General features: G+C 41.2%; 2 long non-coding RNA genes across 2 annotated transcripts; both read right to left on the bottom strand.

Moving 5' to 3' along the window:
* Positions 1–3,326: 3,326 nt before the first annotated feature.
* LOC137097921 (uncharacterized) lies at positions 3,327–8,427 on the bottom strand. Its single transcript, XR_010910518.1, has 7 exons — positions 8,391–8,427; positions 7,322–7,339; positions 6,510–6,527; positions 5,472–5,489; positions 4,534–4,590; positions 3,650–3,670; positions 3,327–3,396 (listed from the first exon to the last, which is right to left on the bottom strand). It is a non-coding gene; the product is annotated as an uncharacterized lncRNA (long non-coding RNA).
* Positions 8,428–16,660: 8,233 nt separating this feature from the next.
* LOC137097922 (uncharacterized) lies at positions 16,661–19,604 on the bottom strand. Its single transcript, XR_010910519.1, has 4 exons — positions 19,587–19,604; positions 18,517–18,534; positions 17,692–17,724; positions 16,661–16,679 (listed from the first exon to the last, which is right to left on the bottom strand). It is a non-coding gene; the product is annotated as an uncharacterized lncRNA (long non-coding RNA).
* Between the last annotated feature and the right edge of the window lie 348 nt (positions 19,605–19,952).

A 19,952-nucleotide genomic window follows, 5' to 3' on the forward strand; every position in this document is an offset into this window, starting at 1 on the left:
CTCTTAAAAATATAAACAATTAATTACAAACTACTCCCCAGATCCCAGGATTCCGGTGTGTTTGTCCATCTTATGTATCATCATCAGTTCAAGATGAACACACTTTCCTTTACTTGTTCCTGAAGCAGACTTTTATAATGAGCAAGTTAGGCTAAAGATTTATTAAGAATCTTAAGATTTGTTGAGAGTTTTTAAAAAGATATATTGTACTTGGCACCAACAAAGAAATGAGTGTTATTTCTCTTATTTTGTTTCCTAATCTCGGCAATCCTTTCCCCAATTTTAGATTGGACAGAGGCAAAGCAGAAGCAGGGAAGGAAAATGAATGATGCTGAGAATGGTCAAAAGAAAGTGAGCATAGGAGCAGGGCAACCAAGGAACACTCTTTCTCTACTTGGTATTGCATAATCAAACCCCAAAATAATCATATCAATTCATTATCAGTTACTTACTCCTCCTAGAGTACCACCAACCTAGAACAGAAAATAAAGATATACGTTATTAATCTACTTAAAGAAAATATAAACAATTAATTACAAACTACACCCCAGGTCTTCATGTACAGTGGTACCAAGCAAGAATAGACTATAAGGATATAAATAATTATTCTACTTCTTAAAGAACAATTGATTTCAAACTACTCCAGGGTTCCAAGGGCTCTGATGTGTTTGTCCATTTTATGTATCATTTTCAGTTCAGATTGGACACTCATTCTCTCACTTGTTCCTGGAAACAGAATTTTATAATCAGCGTGTTAAGCCAAAGATCTTGAAAAGTTTAATATTCTTGTGAAGAAAATCTTTAAAGATCTCTTGTGCTTGACACCAACAAAGAAATAAGTAATCCTTGCCCCAGTTTTAGCTTGGATAGAGGCAGGAGCAGGTGCAGGGAAGGAACATGAATGATGCTGAGAATGGGCAAAGAAAAGGAGTAAGGCACATTCTTTCTCTACTTGATTTTCTAGAAGATCAAGCTCCAAATTAATCATATAAATGCATTAGCAATTACTCACCCCTTGTAAAGTTCCAGTAAGCTAGAAAATAAAATAAAGATAGAAATAATTAATTCACTTCTTAAAGAAGAGATAGACAATTAATTTCAAACTACTCCCCAGATCCCAGGACTTTGCTGTGCTTGTCCATTTTATGTATCATTGTCAGTTCAAGATGGATGCTCATTCCCTCACTTGTTCCCAAAGGAGACGTTTATAATCAGCATCCTAAGCCAAATATTTTGAAAAGTTTATTATTCTTGTTAAGAAAATCTTTAAAGATCTCTTGTGCTTGGCACCAACAAAGAAATGAGTGTTATTTCTCTTATTTTATTTCTTAATAGCAGTAATCCTTGCCCAATTTTAGCATGGACAGATGCAGGAACAGGTGCAGAGAAGGAAAATGAATAATACTGACAACGGGCAAAGAAAACCAGCAGGGCACCCAAGGCACACTCTTTCTCCGCTCGGTTTTCCATAAGCTCAAGCCCCAAATTAATCATATCAATTCATCAGCAAATACTCACATGGTGTACAACTTCATTAAGCTAGAAAAGAAAATAAAGATAGAAATAATTAATCTACTTCTTAAAGAAGAGATAGACAATTAATTGCAAACTACTCCCCAGATCCCAGGATTCCATTGTGTTTGTCCGTTTTACGTATCATCGTCAGTTCTGATTAGGCACTCATACTCTTATTTTTTTCCTGAAACAAAATTTTATAATCAGCATCCTAATCCAAATATTTTGAAAGGTTTATTGTTTTTGTTAAGAAAATATTTAAAGATCTCCTGTGCTTGGCACAGACAATGAAATGAGTGGGCATTTCTCTTGTTATTCTGTTTCCCACTCCTCATAAGTCTTGCTCTTATATTAGCTGGGGAAAACTCAAGGAGAGAGGATCATTGAAGGGAAAATGAGAATAGGCAGAACAAGGGAGCAGGACACCCAAAGAACACTACTTGGATTCCATAAGATCAACCACAAAATTATTCATATGAATTCATTAGCAAATACTCACTCCTCCTAGAGTGCCAAGCTAGAATAGAGAATAAAGATATAAATCATTAATCCATTTCTCAAATAGGAGGCAGACAATTAATTTCAAACTACTCCCAGGATTCCAGGTCTCATGTATTTGCCAATTTTGTCTACCATTCTCAGTTTAAGATGAACGCTCATTCATTTGCTTGTCTCTGAAGCAGACTTTTGCAGTCAGTAAGTGAATGCAGATATTTTGAAAAGTTCATTATTCTCATTAAGAAAATTTATAAATATCTCTTGTGAGTAGCAAATACATAGAAACAAGCAGTTATTACTCTTGTTAGTCAATTTTATAATCTGTGTGAGCTCTTCCCTAATATTAGTTGGGAAAGGGTCAAAGAGAAGAGGAGGGAAATGTAATTTCTGAGGCTGAGAGTCAACAGAAAATAGGAGTGGGAAACCCAAGGAACACTCTTCGTTTGCCATAAGATGAAACCCAAAATTATTCATATCCATTCATAAGCAAATACTCACTGTGCCTGGAGTTCCATCATGCTAGAATAGAGAATAAAGATATAAACCATTAATCCCCTTCATTAAGGAGAGTCAGACAATTAATTTCAGGCATGTCCCAGGATCCCAGGACTCTGGTTTATTTGCCCATTTTATTTACTCTTCTCAGTTCAAGTTGAACATCCATTCCTTCACTTTGTTCCTAAGGCAGACTTTAATACTCAGCAAATTAAACCAGAGATTTATCTACACACACAGCCTTTATTGGCATATAACACCAAAAGCATAGTAGAGGCATATACAACAACAGGAAGTTGGAGATAAAAAGGAAAACGTACTTAAAAGTTACTAATCTAAAGAATAAAATTCGCAACAGCCTTGCAAAAGAATGCTTCAGAGTTGTTCAGAAGATATGGAATTTATAACACCCTTGCCATTGGGAACACTGAAAAAATGGAATTCCTGTATGTCATCTGTATATTATCATATTTGTTGACCCCAACCAGAGATTTATTTAAGTATATTGTTCTTGTTAATAAAATACTTAAATATGACTTTTGTTTGGCCCAGACAAAGTTCTTGTTGCATTTCTAACATTCTGGCTCATTTGTAATCAATTACAACCATTATTAAATTTTCATGTATTCTAAGCACCATCAAAATATATCAGACAATTATTGTTTGTGTTATCAGCTTTGAACTGGATTATATGAGTCTACACTGTTATGTAATCATGTTCAAAACAGATAATCAGGATTTTATATGGTTCTGTAGATTATGCCTAAGGTATTTGTGAAACATCATCTTTCAGCATCTGAGAACTAGTCCAGAGTCACTCATACATGTACTGAATCCTCAAAGAGTGTCAGAATGCCTTACATTTTTGTTTGTCAAAGGATCCATCACCTATGTACACCAGAAGATGAAAGAGAAAAGGAAGAAGGATGATTGATGCATCCAGTCTGACAAATATTGCACTTTCAATTCAATCAAAACTCCCTTGAATGTCCACATTTCAACCAAAATAGATATCTCTCCTATAAGCTTTCAGGGTGGGGAAGAAAAGGAGCAGAGCACCCAATGAATACTCTTTCTCTACTTGGTTTTCCATAAGATCAAAACCCAAATTAATCAAATCAATTCATTAGCAAATACTCACTCCGGCAACAGCGGTACCAACCTAGAACAGGAAATAAAGATATAAATAATTAATCTACATTTTAAGAAGACATAAACAATGAATTTCAAAGTAATCAATTACAACCATTATTAAATTTTCATGTATTCTAAACACAATCAAAAATATATCAGACAATGATTGTTTGTACTATCTGTTTTGAACTGGATTATATGAATCTACACTGCTATATAATCCAGTTTAAAGCAGATAATCTGGATTTTATATGGTAGTGTAGATTATGCCCAAGGTATTCCTGAAACATCGTCTTTCAGCATCTGAGAATGTGTCCAGAGTCACTCATACATGCACTGACTGCTTGAAGTGTCAGAATGCCTTACATTTTTTTGCCAAAAGATTCAGCACCCATGCATGCCAGAAGATGAAAGAGGAAAGGAAGAAGGATGATTGGAGTATCCAGTCAGACAGATATTTCACTTTCAATTCAATTAAAACTCCTTTGGATGGCCATATTTCAACCAAAACAGGTATCTCTCCTGCAAGCTTTCAGGGCGGGGAAGAAAAGGAGCAGGGCACCCAAGGAACACTCTTTCTCTACTTGGTTTTCCATAAGATCAAGACCTAAATTAATCATATGTATTCATTAGCAAATACTCACTTTATTTATATACTTTCCCTGAAAGGATAGTTCACTTTTTGAAACAGAATGCAAAATGTATATTTTGGAGGACTGGGCATAGAAATCTGAGCTCTACCCTTGAGACTAGGCTGTAGTGATGTCACAAAAACAAATGCAAGGATTGTCCTTCAGGAAAAAAAAACCTGGGGAGAGTATTTGGGGCACAGAAGTGCTCTCTCATTGTGCACTGAATGGAGGCTCTTTTCAAATGATTAGCGATACTCACAGGCACAACGGGCACAGACACAACGTCTGTAATCCTGCTAAGGAGAGGTTCTGCATCCTGAAAGACAAACAGGTACAATTACTACCCATCTTTGCTTCATAAGTGATTCACCAATACCTATGGGGATGAAACAGTTGGGGAGGTAATTCCTAGGCTATAAAGAAGACAAGACACATAGGAGGTTGCAGGATATTATCTTCTGTTGGTCCTTCCCAATATGGAGATAGCATTACGCCCTGACAAGGCCAAGGGAAGACTGCTGGCTGTTCGCTTCAGACCAAAGCCAAGGAGTTAGCCCACTTCCATTGTTCTCTAAGAGTTTGATGACAAAAGCTTTTTGGTCCAAAGCAGATAGCAATATTAACTGGCATTAAAAAGCAGCGTCCAGCGCTCTGACAAAAAAGGATGTCTAATTATTCACTCTTGAAGACTGTGATTCCAGGATATTTTCTTCATTCCATTTCATGCTCACTCACCAGCAGACATCCATTCCCTGCCTTATTAGATGCTTTACAACAGCATCAGGGCCCATTTCCTAGAACATTACCAGGATCATCGCTTCCCAGATGATGGGCTTGAAATTTTTGTGACTGCCTTAGCAATCTTACATGGGTTAGCTCATGAGGAAATAAGATCCAATGGAGAAACAAGGGATACAACAATATATTAGCTCAGACACGCTTTTCCAGAATGCAGAAAAAGATGGCATATGCATGGAGTCTGACCTCTGAAGTCTTTCCTAAAAATATTGTGAGAAGTCATTTATGATACACCACCACCACCCCCAAATGGGGTGCCAGACCTCATTATGATTACAGCCCCAAGAAGTGCTCTACCTTCTGCTGATCTTGCTTTCCCAGAAGAAAGGGAAGAGCTCTGATCTAAATATCACTAAATCAAAAGAAAAAAAATGAGAAGTCACCCAGAGAGGTACTTACCGCAGATCTCTTTTTACGCTATTGGAGAAAAGAGTTAGACAATGGTTAGACATTTATTTATTTTCTTTGTTTATATCAGATGAGAAAGATTCAAAGCAATGATACAACAGAGCCTTCTTTCTTTCTGTCGCTGACCTTCCGCCCCTTGGATCACAATAGGCTCCCCATTTTGTTTCTTATTTAAGATGGAAAAAGCTAGCTCACTCAGGAGCAGGATCTATCCTCTGGCCCACGTACTAATAATACTCAACGTGCGTGTATGTGTGTGTGTTGGGGGTGGTGGTGGTTTGGGCCATGTGTGGAAAGGAAAAAGGCCAAGGCACTTCCGCTTTTTCTCTTGCAGCCTTCTAGAGCTGGACACACATGAGACTAACTGGAATACAGCACTCTCAGAGTGACCGAGAGAGAGTTGAAGGGCGGGAACCAAGTTGGGGGGATTAAACCTAAGACAATTCCCAGTGTTTACTTGTGTTTTTAACGAGTATAACTAAAGGTTTGCACAATAAATCAAGACAAACCATGTTGTCATTCCTGAGCATCCCCCTTTCTGCTTCACTATCAACATTGTCACACTTAAGGAAGGAGAGTTTGTTGGAAGTTTGGGAGGAAAGGAAATTCTTGATCACATTACACATTTCTCCTGATGACAAAAACTTTTAGTGGACCTTCCTCGATATTGAAATGCCTGACTTTACCTGGTGGTGACAATGAAGAACAAATGCAAGGTGGGTTTGAATACTTGGGTGCTTAGGCATTTGTGCATGCCTCCACCAAGAACAACCAGAATTCCTTGACAGTTTTTCCAGTTCACCTTAAAATGTTTATTCAGCTTTTAGAACAGTTAGAAACTTGTATTATTCCAAATACTTGAGTTTGACATTCAAACCTTGGCCGCTAGACCCTGCTGCATAGATGGCCCAAATACAGTGGTAAAAAGCAGCCCTTTGGCACAAAAGCCGGGGAAGAGGTTGGGGAAGAGCAGTGTTCTCCTATCCTGCACAGAAATGAGGCCCCCTCCAAACCATTACCAATACTTACACCAAGGCCAAGGAGACTCTGAAAAACAAAAGAGGAAATTAGAACTCATCTTTACTTCCCCAGTTAGTCATTGAGCTGAACAGAAAATTAACAATCAGCAAGAACATCATAGACTACAAAGAATCATAGAATCATAGATTCAAAGAGTTGGAAGAGACCTCATGGGCCATCCAGTCCAACCCCCTGCCAAGAAGCAAGAATATTGCATTCAAATCACCCCTGACAGATGGCCATCCAGCCTCTGTTTAAAAGCTTCCAAAGAAGGACCCTCCACCACACTCCGGGGCAGAGAGTTCCATTGCTAAACGGCTCTCACAGTCAGGAAGTTCTTCCTGTGAAGACTACCAATCCACTAGGAAGGAGAGTTAGTTGGATGATTTGAAGAAAAGGAGATCCTTGCTCACACTGCACATTTTTTTCCCAGTGACAAACATACTTAGCGGATATTTCTCAATTATAAAACACCCGACTTTGCCTGTTGGTCAGAATGGAAGAAAAACAACAAGGTATGCTTACGAGTCTGTGCAATTGTCCACCACAAACAACAAGAACGCCATGGTTTTCTTTCAATTTTTCCTAAAGGATGGTTCACTTTTTGAAACAGACTGCAAAATGTATATCCCGGATGTCTGGGCATAAAATTCTAAGCTCTACCCTTGAGACTAGGCTGTAATGATGTCACAAAAACAAATGCAAGGATTGTCCTTCCTAAAAAAAAAAAAAAAAGCGCTGGAAAGGGTAATTGGGCCACAGAAGTGCCCTCTCATTGTGCACTGAAAAGAGGCCCTAGGCAAATGATCAGTGATACTCACTAAGAGAGGTTCCGCATCCTGAAAGACAAATAGATACAATTACTACCCATTTTTGCGTCAGAAATTATTCACTGTTACAGATGGGGATTGAACAGCTGGGGAGGTAGTTCCTAGGCTAAAAAGAAGATTAGCCACCCAGGAGGTTGCAGGATATGATCTCCTCTTGGTCCTTCCCAATATGGAGATAGCATTACCACCTGGCAGAGCCAAGGGAAGGCTGCTGACTGTTTGCCTCAGACCAAAGCCAAGGAGGTGGCCCACTTCCATTGTTCTCTAAGACAGAGATATCCACCCTGAATAAGAGGGTCAAGTCCAAGCTGTCCAAAGGATGGAAATCCACCACCATCAAACAGAGGCCCCATCGGATAGAAAAGGGAAAGAGCAAACAGCTTGAGAATGAAGAAATGAAGAAGAGGCAGATAGACAACCAAATAGGTATTAAGTTTTGATGCCAATCGTTTTTTGGTCCAAGGGAGCTAGCAATGTTCACTGGCATTAAAAGGCAGCCTCTATCCCTCTGTCTAGGTATTTGTATTCTCTCTCTTGAAGACTCTGTGATTCCATGACATTTTCTTCATTCCATTTCATGCTCACCCACCAGCAGACACCCATTCCCTGCCTTATTAGAGGCTTTACAACAGAATCAGGGCCCACTTGCTGGGGCATTGCCAGAACTATCCCATCCCAGATGTTGGGCTTGAAATCTTTGGGACTGAGAAGGAACTGCCCTAGCAATCTTACGTGGGTCAGCTCATGAGGGAAAAGATCCAATGGAGAAGCAAGGGATACAGCAATGTATTAGATCAGACATGATTTGCCAGAACACAGAAAAAGATGGCATATACAAATGGAGTGTGACCTCTAAAGTCTTTCCTAGAAATATTGTGGGATTTCATCTACGATGCACCAGCTCCCTCAAATGGGGTGCCAGACCTCATTATGAATACAGCCCCAAGAAGTCCTCTACCTTCTGCTGATCTTGCTTTCCCAGAAGAAAGGGAAGCACTCATCTAAATATCACTAAATCGACAGGAAAAAAAAATAAAAGGTCACCCAGAGAGGAACTTACCGCAGATCTCTTTTTACGCTATTGGAGAAAAGAGTTAGACAATGGTTAGACATTTATTTATTTTCTTTGTTTATTTCAGATGAGAAAGATTAAAAGCAATGATACAACAGAGCCTTCTTTCTTTCTGCCACTGACCTTCCGCCCCTTGGATCACAATAGGCTCCCCATTTTGTTTCTTATGTAAGATGGAAAAAGCTAGCTCACTCAGGAGCAGAATCTATCCTCTGGCACACATACTAATAATACTCAACTTGTGTGTATATGTGTCTCTTGGGGGTGGTGGTTTGGGTCATGTGAGGAAAGGAAAAAGGACAAGGCACTTCCGCTTTTTCTCCTTCAGCCTTCTAGAGCTGGACACACTGGGAAGCAGCAGTCTCGGAGTGACCGGGAGGGAGTTGAAGGGCAGGGAACCAAGTTGGGGGGATTAAACCTAAGCCAATTCCCAGTGTTTACTGGTGTTTTTAAGGAGTATAACTAAAGGTTTGCACAATAAAGCAAGACAAACCATGTTGTCATTCCTGAGCATCCCCCTTTCTGCTTCACTATCAACTTTGTCACACTTAAGGAAGGAGAGTTTGTTGGAAGTTTGGGAGGAAACGAGATTCTTGATCATATTACACATTTCTCATGGTGACAAAAACTTTTAGTGGACCTTCCTCGATATTGAAATGCCTGACTTTACCTGGTGGTGACAATGAAGAACAAATGCAAGGTGGGTTTGAATACTTGGGTGCTTAGGCATTTGTGCATGCCTCCAACAAGAACAACAAGAATTCCTTGACAGTTTTTCCAGTTCACCTTAAAATGTTTATTCAGCTTTTAGAACAGTTAGAAACTTGTATTATTCCGAATACTTGAGTTTGACATTCAAATCTTGGCCGCTAGACCCTGCTGCATAGATGGCCCAAATACAGTGGTAAAAAGCAGCCCTTTGGCACAAAAGCCGGGGAAGAGGTTGGGGAAGAGCAGTGTTCTCCTATCCTGCACAGAAATGAGGCCCCCTCCAAACCATTACCAATACTTACACCAAGGAGACCCTGAAAAACAAAAGAGGAAATTAGAACTCATCTTTACTTCCCCAGTCAGTCATTGAGCTTGACAGGAAATTAACAATTAGCAAGAATATCATAGACTTCAAAGAAGACTACCAATCCACTAGGAAGGAGAGTTAATGGAATGATTTGGAGAAAAGGAGAAAAGGAGATCCTTGCTCACACTGCACATTTTTTTCCCAGTGACAAACATACTTAGCGGATATTTCTCAATTATAAAACACCCGACTTTCCCTGTTGGTCAGAATGGAAGAAAAACAACTAGGTATGCTTACGAGTCTGTGCAAGTGTCCACCACAAACAACAAGAACACCTTGGTTTTGTTTCAATTTTTCCTAAAAGGATGGTTCACTTTTTGAAACAGACTGCAAAATGTATATCCCGGATGTCTGGGCATAAAATTCTAAGCTCTACCCTTGAGACTAGGCTGTAATGATGTCACAAAAACAAATGCAAGGATTGTCCTTCCTAAAAAAAAAAAAGCGCTGGAAAGGGTAATTGGGCCACAGAAGTGCCCTCTCACTGTGCACTGAAAAGAGGCCCTAGGCAAATGATCAGTGATACTCACGGCTAAGAGAGGTTCCGCATCCTGAAAGACAAATAGATACAATTACTACCCATTTTGCGTCAGAAATTATTCACCATTACAGATGGGGATTGAACAGCTGGGGAGGTAGTTCCTAGGCTAAAAAGAAGATTAGCCACCCAGGAGGTTGCAGGATATGATCTCCTCTTGGTCCTTCCCAATATGGAGATAGCATTACCACCTGGCAGAGCCAAGGGAAGGCTGCTGACTGTTTGCCTCAGACCAAAGCCAAGGAGGTGGCCCACTTCCATTGTTCTCTAAGACAGAGATATCCACCCTGAATAAGAGGGTCAAGTCCAAGCTGTCCAAAGGATGGAAATCCACCACCATCAAACAGAGGCCCCATCGGATAGAAAAGGGAAAGAGCAAACAGCCTGAGAATGAAGAAATGAAGAAGAGGCAGATAGACAACCAAATAGGTATTAAATTTTGATGCCAATCGTTTTTTGGTCCAAGGGAGCTAGCAATGTTCACTGGCATTAAAAGGCAGCCTCTATCCCTCTGTCTAGGTATTTGTATTCTCTCTCTTGAAGACTCTGTGATTCCATGACATTTTCTTCATTCCATTTCATGCTCACCCACCAGCAGACACCCATTCCCTGCCTTATTAGAGGCTTTACAACAGAATCAGGGCCCACTTCCTGGGGCATTGCCAGAACTATCCCATCCCAGATGTTGGGCTTGAAATCTTTGGGACTGAGAAGAAACTGCCCTAGCAATCTTACGTGGGTCAGCTCATGAGGAAAAAGATCCCATGGAGAAGCAAGGGATACAACAATGTATTAGATCAGACATGATTTTCCAGAACACAGAAAAAGATGGCATATACAAATGGAGTGTGACCTCTAAAGTCTTTCCTAGAAATATTGTGGGATTTCATCTACGATACACCAGCTCCCGCAAATGGGGTGCCAGACCTCATTATGAATACAGCCCCAAGAAGTGCTCTACCTTCTGCTGATCTTGCTTTCCCAGAAGAAAGGGAAGAGCACTCATCCAAATATCACTAAATCGAAAGAGAGAAAAAAAAGGTCACCCAGAAAGGTACTTACTGCAGATCTCTTTTTACGCTATTGGAGAAAAGAGTTAGACAATGGTTAGACATTTATTTATTTTCTTTGTTTATTTCAGATGAGAAAGATTAAAAGCAATGATACAACAGAGCCTTCTTTCTTTCTGCCACTGACCTTCCACCCCTTGGATCACAATAGGCTCCCCATTTTGTTTCTTATGTAAGATGGAAAAAGCTAGCTCACACAGGAGCAGAATCTATCCTCTGGCCCACATACTAATAATACTCAACTTGTGTGTATATGTGTCTCTTGGGGGTGGTGGTTTGGGTCATGTGTGGAAAGGAAAAAGGACAAGGCACTTCCGCTTTTTCTCCTTCAGCCTTCTAGAGCTGGACACACTGGGAAGCAGCAGTCTCGGAGTGACCGGGAGGGAGTTGAAGGGCAGGGAACCAAGTTGGGGGGATTAAACCTAAGCCAATTCCCAGTGTTTACTGGTGTTTTTAAGGAGTATAACTAAAGGTTTGCACAATAAAGCAAGACAAACCATGTTGTCATTCCTGAACATCCCCCTTTCTGCTTCACTATCAACTTTGTCAGACTTAAGGAAGGAGAGTTTGTTGGAAGTTTGGGAGGAAAGGAAATTCTTCATCACATTACAGATTTCTCCTGATGACAAAAACTTTTAGTGGACCTTCCTCGATATTGAAATGCCTGACTTTACCTGGTGGTGACAATGAAGAACAAATGCAAGGTGGGTTTGAATACTTGGGTGCTTAGGCATTTGTGCATGCCTCCAACAAGAACAACAAGAATTCCTTGACAGTTTTTCCAGTTCACCTTAAAATGTTTATTCAGCTTTTAGAACAGTTAGAAACTTGTATTATTCCGAATACTTGAGTTTGACATTCAAATCTTGGCCGCTAGACCCTGCTGCATAGATGGCCCAAATACAGTGGTAAAAAGCAGCCCTTTGGCACAAAAGCCGGGGAAGCGGTTGGGGAAGAGCAGTGTTCTCCTATCCTGCACAGAAATGAGGCCCCCTCCAAACCATTACCAATACTTACACCAAGGAGACCCTGAAAAACAAAAGAGGAAATTAGAACTCATCTTTACTTCCCCAGTCAGTCATTGAGCTTCACATGAAATTAACAATTAGCAAGAATATCATAGACTTCAAAGAAGACTACCAATCCACTAGGAAGGAGATTTAGTTGGATGATTTGAAGAAAAGGAGATCCTTGCTCACACTGCACATTTTTTTCCCAGTGACAAACATACTTAGCGGATATTTCTCAATTATAAAACACCCGACTTTCCCTGTTGGTCAGAATGGAAGAAAAACAACAAGGTATGCTTACGAGTCTGTGCAAGTGTCCACCACAAACAACAAGAACGCCTTGGTTTTCTTTCAATTTTTCCTAAAAGGATGATTCACTTTTTGAAACAGACTGCAAAATATATATCCCGGATGTCTGGGCATAAAATTCTAAGCTCTACCCTTGAGACTAGGCTGTAATGATGTCACAAAAACAAATGCAAGGATTGTCCTTCCTAAAAAAAAAAAAAGCGCTGGAAAGGGTAATTGGGCCACAGAAATGCCCTCTCACTGTGCACTGAAAAGAGGCCCTAGGCAAATGATCAGTGATACTCACGGCTAAGAGAGGTTCCGCATCCTGAAAGACAAATAGATACAATTACTACCCATTTTTGCATCAGAAATTATTCACTGTTACAGATGGGGATTGAACAGCTGGGGAGGTAGTTCCTAGGCTAAAAAGAAGATTAGCCACCCAGGAGGTTGCAGGATATGATCTCCTCTTGGTCCTTCCCAATATGGAGATAGCATTACCACCTGGCAGAGCCAAGGGAAGGCTGCTGACTGTTTGCCTCAGACCAAAGCCAAGGAGGTGGCCCACTTCCATTGTTCTCTAAGACAGAGATATCCACCCTGAATAAGAGGGTCAAGTCCAAGCTGTCCAAAGGATGGAAATCCACCACCATCAAACAGAGGCCCCATCGGATAGAAAAGGGAAAGAGCAAACAGCTTGAGAATGAAGAAATGAAGAAGAGGCAGATAGACAACCAAATAGGTATTAAGTTTTGATGCCAATCGTTTTTTGGTCCAAGGGAGCTAGCAATGTTCACTGGCATTAAAAGGCAGCCTCTATCCCTCTGTCTAGTTATTTGTATTCTCTCTCTTGAAGACTCTGTGATTCCATGACATTTTCTTCATTCCATTTCATGCTCACCCACCAGCAGACACCCATTCCCTGCCTTATTAGAGGCTTTACAACAGAATCAGGGCCCACTTGCTGGGGCATTGCCAGAACTATCCCATCCCAGATGTTGGGCTTGAAATCTTTGGGACTGAGAAGAAACTGCCCTAGCAATCTTACGTGAGTCAGCTCATGAGGAAAAAGATCCAATGGAGAAGCAAGGGATACAACAATGTATTAGATCAGACATGATTTGCCAGAACACAGAAAAAGATGGCATATACAAATGGAGTGTGACCTCTAAAGTCTTTCCTAGAAATATTGTGGGATTTCGTCTACAATACACCAGCTCCCTCAAATGGGGTGCCAGACCTCATTATGAATACAGCCCCAAGAAGTCCTCTACCTTCTGCTGATCTTGCTTTCCCAGAAGAAAGGGAAGCACTCATCTAAATATCACTAAATCAAAAGAAAAAAATGAAAGGTCACCCAGAGAGGTACTTACCGCAGATCTCTTTTTACGCTATTGGAGAAAAGAGTTAGACAATGGTTAGACATTTATTTATTTTCTTTGTTTATTTCAGATGAGAAAGATTAAAAGCAATGATACAACAGAGCCTTCTTTCTTTCTGCCACTGACCTTCCACCCCTTGGATCACAATAGGCTCCCCATTTTGTTTCTTATGTAAGATGGAAAAAGCTAGCTCACTCAGGAGCAGAATCTATCCTCTGGCCCACATACTAATAATACTCAACTTGTGTGTATATGTGTCTCTTGGGGGTGGTGGTTTGGGTCATGTGTGGAAAGGAAAAAGGACAAGGCACTTCCGCTTTTTCTCCTTCAGCCTTCTAGAGCTGGACACACTGGGAAGCAGCAGTCTCGGAGTGACCGGGAGGGAGTTGAAGGGCAGGGAACCAAGTTGGGGGGATTAAACCTAAGCCAATTCCCAGTGTTTACTGGTGTTTTTAAGGAGTATAACTAAAGGTTTGCACAATAAAGCAAGACAAACCATGTTGTCATTCCTGAACATCCCCCTTTCTGCTTCACTATCAACTTTGCCACACTTAAGGAAGGAGAGTTTGTTGGAAGTTTGGGAGGAAAGGAAATTCTTCATCACATTACACATTTCTCCTGATGACAAAAACTTTTAGTGGACCTTCCTCGATATTGAAATGCCTGACTTTACCTGGTGGTGACAATGAAGAACAAATGCAAGGTGGGTTTGAATACTTGGGTGCTTAGGCATTTGTGCATGCCTCCACCAAGAACAACCAGAATTCCTTGACAGTTTTTCCAGTTCACCTTAAAATGTTTATTCAGCTTTTAGAACAGTTAGAAACTTGTATTATTCCGAATACTTGAGTTTGACATTCAAACCTTGGCCGCTAGACCCTGCTGCATAGATGGCCCAAATACAGTGGTAAAAAGCAGCCCTTTGGCACAAAAGCCGGGGAAGAGGTTGGGGAAGAGCAGTGTTCTCCTATCCTGCACAGAAATGAGGCCCCCTCCAAACCATTACCAATACTTACACCAAGGCCAAGGAGACTCTGAAAAACAAAAAAGGAAATTAGAACTCATCTTTACTTCCCCAGTCAGTCATTGAGCTGAACAGGAAATTAACAATCAGCAAGAACATCATAGACTACAAAGAATCACAGAATCATAGAATCAAGGAGCTGGAAGAGACCTCATGGGCCATCCAGTCCAACCCCCTGCCAAGAAGCAGGAATATTGCATTCAAATCACCCCTGACAGACGGCCATCCAGCCTCTGTTTAAAAGCTTCCAAAGAAGACCCTCCACCACACTCCGGGGCAGAGAGTTCCACTGCTGAACGGCTCTCACAGTCAGGAAGTTCTTCCTGTGAAGACTACCAATCCACTAGGAAGGAGATTTAGTTGGATGATTTGAAGAAAAGGAGATCCTTGCTCACACTGCACATTTTTTTTCCAGTGACAAACATACTTAGCGGATATTTCTCAATTATAAAACACCCGACTTTCCCTGTTGGTCAGAATGGAAGAAAAACAACAAGGTATGCTTACGGGTCTGTGCAATTGTCCACCACAAACAACAAGAACGCCTTGGTTTTCTTTCAATTTTTCCTAAAAGGATGGTTCACTTTTTGAAACAGACTGCAAAATGTATATCCCGGATGTCTGGGCATAAAATTCTAAGCTCTACCCTTGAGACTAGGCTGTAATGATGTCACAAAAACAAATGCAAGGATTGTCCTTCCTAAAAAAAAAAGCGCTGGAAACGGTAATTGGGCCACAGAAATGCCCTCTCATTGTGCACTGAAAAGAGGCCCTAGGCAAATGATCAGTGATACTCACTAAGAGAGCTTCCGCATCCTGAAAGACAAATACATACAATTACTACCCATTTTTGCGTCAGAAATTATTCACTGTTACAGATGGGGATTGAACAGCTGGGGAGGTAGTTCCTAGGCTAAAAAGAAGATTAGCCACCCAGGAGGTTGCAGGATATGATCTCCTCTTGGTCCTTCCCAATATGGAGATAGCATTACCACCTGGCAGAGCCAAAGGAAGGCTGCTGACTGTTTGCCTCAGACCAAAGCCAAGGAGGTGGCCCACTTCCATTGTTCTCTAAGACAGAGATATCCACCCTGAATAAGAGGGTCAAGTCCAAGCTGTCCAAAGGATGGAAATCCACCACCATCAAACAGAGGCCCATCGGATAGAAAAGGGAAAGAGCAAACAGCTTGAGAATGAAGAAATGAAGAAGAGGCAGATAGACAACCAAATAGGTATTAAATTTTGATGCCAATCGTTTTTTGGTCCAAGGGAGCTAGCAATGTTCACTGGCATTAAAAGGCAGCCTCTATCCCTCTGTCTAGGTATTTGTATTCTCTCTCTTGAAGACTCTGTGATTCCATGACATTTTCTTCATTCCATTTCATGCTCACCCACCAGCAGACACCCATTCCCTGCCTTATTAGAGGCTTTACAACAGAATCAGGGCCCACTTGCTGGGGCATTGCCAGAACTATCCCATCCCAGATGTTGGGCTTGAAATCTTTGGGACTGAGAAGGAACTGCCCTAGCAATCTTACGTGGGTCAGCTCATGAGGGAAAAGATCCAATGGAGAAGCAAGGGATACAGCAATGTATTAGATAAGACATGATTTGCCAGAACACAGAAAAAGATGGCATATACAAATGGAGTGTGACCTCTAAAGTCTTTCCTAGAAATATTGTGGGATTTCATCTACGATGCACCAGCTCCCTCAAATGGGGTGCCAGACCTCATTATGAATACAGCCCCAAGAAGTCCTCTACCTTCTGCTGATCTTGCTTTCCCAGAAGAAAGGGAAGCACTCATCTAAATATCACTAAATCGACAGGAAAAAAAAATAAAAGGTCACCCAGAGAGGTACTTACCGCAGATCTCTTTTTACGCTATTGGAGAAAAGAGTTAGACAATGGTTAGACATTTATTTATTTTCTTTGTTTATTTCAGATGAGAAAGATTAAAAGCAATGATACAACACAGCCTTCTTTCTTTCTGCCACTGACCTTCCGCCCCTTGGATCACAATAGGCTCCCCATTTTGTTTCTTATGTAAGATGGAAAAAGCTAGCTCACTCAGGAGCAGAATCTATCCTCTGGCCCACATACTAATAATACTCAACTTGTGTGTATATATGTCTGTTGGGGATGGTGGTGGTGGTTTGGGTCATGTGTGGAAAGGAAAAAGGACAAGGCACTTCCGCTTTTTCTCCTTCAGCCTTCTAGAGCTGGACACACTGGGAAGCAGCAGTCTCGGAGTGACCGGTAGGGAGTTGAAGGGCAGGGAACCAAATTGGGGGGATTAAACCTAAGCCAATTCCCAGTGTTTACTGGTGTTTTTAAGGAGTATAACTAAAGGTTTGCACAATAAAGCAAGACAAACCATGTTGTCATTCCTGAGCATCCCCCTTTCTGCTTCACTATCAACTTTGTCACACTTAAGGAAGGAGAGTTTGTTGGAAGTTTGGGAGGAAACGAGATTCTTGATCATATTACACATTTCTCATGGTGACAAAAACTTTTAGTGGACCTTCCTCGATATTGAAATGCCTGACTTTACCTGGTGGTGACAATGAAGAACAAATGCAAGGTGGGTTTGAATACTTGGGTGCTTAGGCATTTGTGCATGCCTCCAACAAGAACAACAAGAATTCCTTGACAGTTTTTCCAGTTCACCTTAAAATGTTTATTCAGCTTTTAGAACAGTTAGAAACTTGTATTATTCCAAATACTTGAGTTTGAAATTCAAACCTTGGCCGCTAGACCCTGCTGCATAGATGGCCCAAATACAGTGGAAAAAGCAGCCCTTTGGCACAAAAGCCGGGGAAGCCGTTGGGGAAGAGCAGTGTTCTCCTATCCTGCACAGAAATGAGGCCCCCTCCAAACCATTACCAATACTTACACCAAGGCCAAGGCCAAGGCCATCTAGGAGACTCTGAAAAACAAAAGAGGAAATTAGAACTCAGATTTACTTCCCCAGTCAGTCATTGAGCTGAACAGGAAATTAACAATCAGCAAGAACATCATAGACTACAAAGAATCATAGAATCATAGAATCAAGGAGCTGGAAGAGACCTCATGGGCCATCCAGTCCAACCCCCTGCCAAGAAGCAGGAATATTGCATTCAAATCACCCCTCACAGATGGCCATCCAGCATCTGTTTAAAAGCTTCCAAAGAAGGACCCTCCACCACACTCCGGGGCAGAGAGTTCCACTGCTGAACGGCTCTCACAGTCAGGAAGTTCTTCCTGTGAAGACTACCAATCCACTAGGAAGGAGAGTTAGTTGGATGATTTGAAGAAAAGGAGATCCTTGCTCACACTGCACATTTTTTTCCCAGTGACAAACATACTTAGCGGATATTTCTCAATTATAAAACACCCGACTTTCCCTGTTGGTCAGAATGGAAGAAAAACAACAAGGTATGCTTACGAGTCTGTGCAATTGTCCACCACAAACAACAAGAACGCCTTGGTTTTCTTTCAATTTTTCCTAAAAGGATGGTTCACTTTTTGAAACAGACTGCAAAATGTATATCCCGGATGTCTGGGCATAAAATTCTAAGCTCTACCCTTGAGACTGGGCTGTAATGATGTCACAAAAACAAATGCAAGGATTGTCCTTCCTAAAAAAAAAAAAAGCGCTGGAAAGGGTAATTGGGCCACAGAAATGCCCTCTCATTGTGCACTGAAAAGAGGCCCTAGGCAAATGATCAGTGATACTCACTAAGATAGGTTCCGCATCCTGAAAGACAAATACATACAATTACTACCCATTTTTGCGTCAGAAATTATTCACTGTTACAGATGGGGATTGAACAGCTGGGGAGGTAGTTCCTAGGCTAAAAAGAAGATTAGCCACCCAGGAGGTTGCAGGATATGATCTCCTCTTGGTCCTTCCCAATATGGAGATAGCATTACCCCCTGGCAGAGCCAAGGGAAGGCTGCTGACTGTTTGCCTCAGACCAAAGCCAAGGAGGTGGCCCACTTCCATTGTTCTCTAAGACAGAGATATCCACCCTGAATAAGAGGGTCAAGTCCAAGCTGTCCAAAGGATGGAAATCCACCACCATCAAACAGAGGCCCCATCGGATAGAAATGGGAAAGAACAAACGGCTTGAGAAGGAAGAAATGAAGAAGAGGCAGATAGACAACCAAATAGGTATTAAATTTTGATGCCAATCGTTGTTTGGTCCAAGGGAGCTAGCAATGTTCACTGGCATTAAAAGGCAGCCTCTATCCCTTTCTCTAGTTACTCGGATTCTCTCTCTTGAAGACTCTGTGATTCCATGACATTTTCTTCATTCCATTTCATGCTCACCCACCAGCAGACACCCATTCCCTGCCTTATTAGAGGCTTTACAACAGAATCAGGGCCCACTTGCTGGGGCATTGCCAGAACTATCCCATCCCAGATGTTGGGCTTGAAATCTTTGGGACTGAGAAGGAACTGCCCTAGCAATCTTACGTGGGTCAGCTCATGAGGGAAAAGATCCAATGGAGAAGCAAGGGATACAACAATGTATTAGATCAGACATGATTTGCCAGAACACAGAAAAAGATGGCATATACAAATGGAGTGTGACCTCTAAAGTCTTTCCTAGAAATATTGTGGGATTTCATCTACAATACACCAGCTCCCTCAAATGGGGTGCCAGACCTCATTATGAATACAGCCCCAAGAAGTGCTCTACCTTCTGCTGATCTTGCTTTCCCAGAAGAAAGGGAAGCACTCATCTAAATATCACTAAATCGGCAGGAGAAAAAAAATAAAAGGTCACCCAGAGAGGAACTTACCGCAGATCTCTTTTTACGCTATTGGAGAAAAGAGTTAGACAATGGTTAGACATTTATTTATTTTCTTTGTTTATTTCAGATGAGAAAGATTAAAAGCAATGATACAACAGAGCCTTCTTTCTTTCTGCCACTGACCTTCCACCCCTTGGATCACAATAGGCTCCCCATTTTGTTTCTTATGTAAGATGGAAAAAGCTAGCTCACACAGGAGCAGAATCTATCCTCTGGCCCACATACTAATAATACTCAACTTGTGTGTATATGTGTCTCTTGGGGGTGGTGGTTTGGGTCATGTGTGGAAAGGAAAAAGGACAAGGCACTTCCGCTTTTTCTCCTTCAGCCTTCTAGAGCTGGACACACTGGGAA

Source organism: Anolis sagrei, chromosome X (genome assembly GCF_037176765.1).
Source record: "Anolis sagrei isolate rAnoSag1 chromosome X, rAnoSag1.mat, whole genome shotgun sequence".
Lineage (NCBI taxonomy): Eukaryota > Metazoa > Chordata > Lepidosauria > Squamata > Dactyloidae > Anolis > Anolis sagrei.